This window comes from Symphodus melops (genome assembly GCF_947650265.1).
Source record: "Symphodus melops genome assembly, chromosome: 2".
Classification (NCBI taxonomy): Eukaryota; Metazoa; Chordata; class Actinopteri; order Labriformes; family Labridae; genus Symphodus; species Symphodus melops.
In genome coordinates this window covers 5,554,798-5,560,797 of record NC_136692.1, presented here as the reverse complement: position 1 = coordinate 5,560,797, position 6,000 = coordinate 5,554,798, and positions in this window count along the sequence as shown.

Genomic DNA, 6,000 nt, shown 5'->3' with positions numbered 1-6,000 from the left:
TCTAACAGCATTCAGCCGATGTTGCTTTGGTTCTGCTGAGTTGACAAGGACACTGCAGACAGGTTAAAGTCGTAGGAGAGACAGCAATAGGTGATATAAAGAAGATGATGCTATGGTTTTATTAAGCGTGTGTGTGTGTGTGAATGTGAGTGTGTGAGTGGTAACTGGGACGTGTGTGTATGTTTATAATGAGCACGTTGTATGGCAGCGCAACTGTTAATTTGGCAATATGTTTTCTGAAGTGAAACTGTCAAACGTAGCTGCTATAATTAAACACTTACGCCTGTGTGTGTATCAGCAGACCTTCAGCAGGACCCCTGCTGAGGTGTCCTATCAATGCCTGTCTGTTATAGCAGAAGGTGCTCATTATAGCTCTGAGGTTACCTATAGTAAAGCACTTCAGTCTGATTTTTTTGTAAACAACTGAAGAGGTATAAAACCCCATAACTGTCCAGATAATGTTATTTTCATGTTGAAATGTCTGTTTTGTATTAATTTACCAAAATAAATTGCAATTACCACATGTTGCCACATGCCTTCATTTCTATTAGACAGAGTGGATGTATTACAAAACAGAATAATGCCAAATTAGTTTTTGTAATAGTTGAAAATCCCCTTAAGGTCTACTTAGTTCTCTAAACAAAAGATAACTACAAAGGAAATCAAACAAAGTAAATGTTTATTTAGTGTCATGTTTAAAATATAATCCCAACTAAACCTCATTTTCCACTAACATTTAGGTTTCCGTTGTTCTCTGTAGCAGGTCAGGCTTGCCTTGGATCGTGTTGGAGTGTCTATCAGGATTCTTTTTTTTCTGTAACTCGAGTCAGGACACTTTGTTGTTCAGTGCTGCCCCCTAGTGGCCAATACCCAGCTTCATAGAAGAGAAGACGGACAAAGGCAGAACTCATCATGTGTTACTAGTTAGTATGAATTATTCTAACTCAGTTGGACATAAAGTGAAAACATTTGCAGTCAATCTGTCTTGAAAGTGCTGTAAGAAAATGAAGTGTTATTACTTTGGACATAAGAGAAGATTAACTGAATGAAACCCTGTTGAGAGAAGTCACACCAGCACAGTTAAGCCAAAAGGAAAACTGTTGTCCTGTGCCTTGACCACAGGGTGGCAGTGTAACCATGGTAACCTGAAAACAAGGCAACCCCACAGAGAGGCTTTCAGAATTAAGCCATTTTAATGTTTATGAAATTAAACAGCACATTAGGAATGTAAAAATATGCTAAAATGGAAAAGAGCACTTTCAAATGTTTTTCTCTTGAGATCTCCGCTGGCCCACATTAGGCCTTAGTCAGCAAGCTAATAAATGTAATGTAATGGCACAATTACTTTGAAATGTAGACACAGGCAATTTTACCTCTCTCTCTCTCTCTCTCTCTCTCTCTCTCTCTCTCTCTCTCTCTCTCTCTCTCTCTCTCTTTCTTTCTCAATTGCCCCAATATATCCCCGCCCCTCTTTGTGTTCCTTTTAGTTTGTGTTTGGTTTGTCTTGTTAACGACAAGACAGCCACACACACACACACACACACACACACACACACACACACACACACAAAGAACTCTTTGCGCTCTCTCGACAACATTATCTTTTCCGGAAATTGCTTCTCAAGCACAGCCGGAGCCCCATTAGAAAAGAAGAGCTCTACGCTGTAACCTTTTTAAAAAGCCATTAGTGATGCACCTGCTTCTCTCTCTCTCTCTCTCTCTCTCTCTCTTTCTCTCTCTCTCTCTCTCTCTCTCTCTCTCTCTGTTCCTATTTGTGTGTCTTATTTGTCTCTCTTGTTAACACTGACACACGCACACACATAGTTTCTCCATGTTGATTGCCAGCCTCCACCCTCTCAGTCCTACTAACTGACTGCTGAGTAGCACAAGCATCTTTCCACTCCAATTAGAGTATGAATCACTGACATTTGAAAGTTCTGCATCAGAGTGCAAACCATTCAATTTAATAATTTACTTGTTTCACTCTAATGGTGACTGTTTTGGACATGTGTAATTCTCTTTCAAAGCGACACACACAATGTCATGACACTGTAAGGATCCGGTGGGGGGCTTTCACCAAAGATGAATGAGAAACATTTGGTGTTTGAAAATAGTTTTTTTGAAGATTGCGCTGATAAACTGTTAATTATGAATGCTGCTCCCTCTTACAGGAATTTATCATCTTTGTTATTGCTTTTGAGGCTTGAATCATTCATCACCATTTAAATCAGGAGAGAGGACTGCATGAAGAGAATATTTATTGAACAAGTAATATTAATTTGGTGATATGGCTTAATAGAGGATCTTTGGGATTTTGTGATTGGCAGATGATTGCTTTGAGTGGAAGCAGGAAAAATCCCCTCAGTGGAGTCCAGACACTAGTGGGGATGGTTTCTGGTGACTTTCTTTGATCACATGGATGATGAATTAATAGATGATGAATCTGTAAAGCCTGGGCTGTGATGGAGCAGAGGGGCATGCGTAACTCTACAGCAGAGAAGCAGAGAGTCATGCTTAAAAAGAGGGCAGAAAGATAATAGGCTAACGATGAGGGTGAGACACCATGCAATTGGAAATGAGACATCTGATTTCCCAACAACAGCCCCAGACGATGACCGCAATATAAGTTTGAATTGGCATGCAAGAAAGAGGAAGGAAATAATCACCAATTCTGAATGCAGTACATAGTCTTTCTAAGTGAGCTCACACTCCAGCTTCATTATCATGAGATGGAAGTGATCTATTTTTGCCGTGGATGTCTGGAAAATAAAATCACTTTTACTGCTCCCAAATCATATGAAAGGTAGTGCATTACATTTTGTAAAGTGAACAGCACATTTTCCAAGCTCAACTTTACAAAAAGAACAATACACAGTTGGCATAAAACCAAAAAATATACAAAGGAAATGCTGTTGTCACTCTGGTTAGAAGTCTGGTCTGACTTTTTGGCTGTTTGTCTCTTTTTATCGAGAAAGAGTTGACCATGTTTTGACAACTGGTGGATAAGCACCACTATATGAGCTGTGAGGCCTCTGGATATAGGCTCCACCTTCTAATAAAGAAGGAGAACATATGAAAGAGGACCAATTTCCATGTAAAAAAAAATAAAGATCATTTGCAGGTCTTAGGAGAGGGACACAGAATATGTAAGAAAACCGAGTTTACAGCCTTTAGAATTGGGTTCTCTAAAATCCAATCTATAAATTATTGCGTCACTTTAATCAGCATCAGTTGGGTCTAAAGTTTGAAAATTAAAAATTATTCAGAGGCTTTTGAGTCAGAAAGCAGCCATCTGTAGCCTTCTTCTCATCTTTGCTTAAGGCCTGAGTGTCAAATGATCTATCACTTCAAGCATAACTAATCTACATCTTTGGAATTAGTTGCATTTTTGATAACAGGCTCTGGATTTGTTTCCAAGGCAGCTTGTGTGTGGAATTAAAAAATGAAGATACCAGTATGTCTGGTTCTGCTGCATTAACTTTGATGCGTTTTGTTTCTTACAACTTTTGGTTTTAATTGCGAAACATTTTCATATTCAAATTAAATCATGTTCTTGTCTCAATGCTCAGGAAGGGAAGTTGGAGAGCTAAAATAAAGTTGCAGTGCTGAGGATTTAGGTTAGTTCAAGGAAATCTAAATATTAATGTTTCCCCATTTCTAAACTGATTAGCACCAAAAAAAAAAAAAATGCAATGGAAAGACAACATCAGGACGAGTATTGGAGAGAGATCAGGAGATTATTTACAGAGAACAGGCCTGAGGTTTGATTCAAACCCACGGCTAAAGAAACATGCATGATAACCCATTACAGTTAGAAAATAGCTGAATTAGCACTCAGCAGCTTACTTGCTTTTATTATTGTTAGTTAGCTGGTTTTTGTTTAACAAAGTCAAGTCTGTTACCTCCCTCATATAATATCCTGTAATACCTCAAAATTCAACCACTTTTTGCTAACTGTAATGTTAGCTCGCTAGGAGCTATGTGCTGTCTTAATTGTTGTTTTAGCTAGAAACATGACCCAACCTCCCTCAGGATTTTTCTGTTTCTTTGTCTCTTGAATGTTGCAGAGCACAGTACGCCAACACAACCACACACAGGAACAGTTTCTTCCCACAGGCCATCACTTTGATGAAAAGTTGACTTGGCCGTGAGTGTCAGGAACAATAAATTCTCAACAACCCATTGTCAATAACAACCACTGTGCCAGTAATTCTTACTCTTTAACTTTATTCCCATTGCTCTAAAGCACCCCGCTGATAATATGTAAACAGGAACATGAAATCTGCATAACATATTACATAATTTAACATCATTGTTATACGGTAGGCCCTATATGCAATCTGTCAACAATGGTATATTTCTCACTTTCCTTTGCATTAATAACCACTGCACTATGCCTTTATTGACTTTTGAATTTGTGTGAAACAACCAATAAATCGGTGTAAATTTCCTTGTATCTGTAGGCCTATACTTATCTAATATAAGTCTGAGTTTGATACAGATTTTTTCCTCAAACAAACAGAACCAAACAGAATGTAATGTCAGGGTAAAAATCACCGCAATGTGAGCAAATCGTTGAGACAAAGAGCTCTTTTTCTGACAATGAAAAGAGGGCATTTTTAGTGTAACCTCTCAAAACATCGCCATCTGCTCTGAGAGATTATATGTATTTATGAGAGGGTTATGTGTGATTGATTGTGTGTATGTGTGTTTAGTTTGAGCGATGGTACCTGCGATTTCCTGTGACAAGCTGAACTTTGCTCCATGACTCAGTGTCTGTCTGTTTGGCGTAATGCTCCTGACCCCGAGGTCACACACTGTCTGCAGCTGAACCAGTCTTTAAGTCTGTTTGTATGTGAAAGAGGGAGAGCGAGGGAGAGAGAGAGAGAGAGGGAGAAAGAGAGAGAGAGAGAGAGAGAGAGAGAGAGGAGGGAGGGAGAAGAAAAAGAACAGCAGAGGAAAAGAGTGAGAGTAAGTGAGTATGTGAACTGAGAGATAAAATGTACGTGGATGAGTGTGGTTTATCGCATCCCAAAACAAACCAGCAGCCCCTGGGTAATAAAAATGTACTATCTGTCATAGTAAATTACAAATATTGGTCTTCGCCTTGCTGCAGTCTCCTGATTATGCTCAATGGTCTGCCTCTGACAATTATGAAGCCATTAACACTGTGTGTGAGTGTGTATACGCGTGTGTGCATGAGTAAGCGTGTGTATGTGAGAGAAAAAGACTCTACGGCTGCTTATTTGAGGAAATATGCTGTCGGTTTTTATGGCCTTGAAGGCTCCAGTGCCTTGTGGGCTCTCAAACATCAAATTTACATGTTCGCTATCTGTCTGCTGTTCAGTGTCTGACATCTCCAGAGCCAAACAAGGCGAGGAAGAGGAGGAGAAAATGAAGAGAATTAAAGATAAAGAAGAATTTTGTTCCGGTGGGGAGCTTGTGTGGATCATTACTGAGCATCCAGCACTCAAACACTCACACACACGCAGACATACACACACACGTTTTCGGTTTCGATGGGCAGCTATCTTACAGGCTACCAGATGAGGAGAGGATTATGAGGGGCCTAACCACCAATCCCATCCAGCATGTCTGCTGAGGAAGACCATCAACCGGATACAGAGGCCCCTGGAGACTGGATTAGGAGTAGGAACACACACACACACACACACACACACACACACACACACACAGAGACACACACACACACACACACACACACACACACACACACACACACACACAGCAGGCCATACATAAACCTGTGTTAACACCCTACAGGGAACCCCATTCAGTCCCATTCCTGTCTATTATGATTTCAAGGCTAATGACTGACACAGCAGTGGCTTAGTCGGACACTGTGTTCCTTTATTTCTGCACCCAATACACCGCAAAGATAAGTCTGTATCAAAACATTTACAAACATATTTCAAAAACAAAGAATGGAGAGAAAATGTGTTCATGTGTGACCAAAGGTAAGGTCAACTTTTTATATAT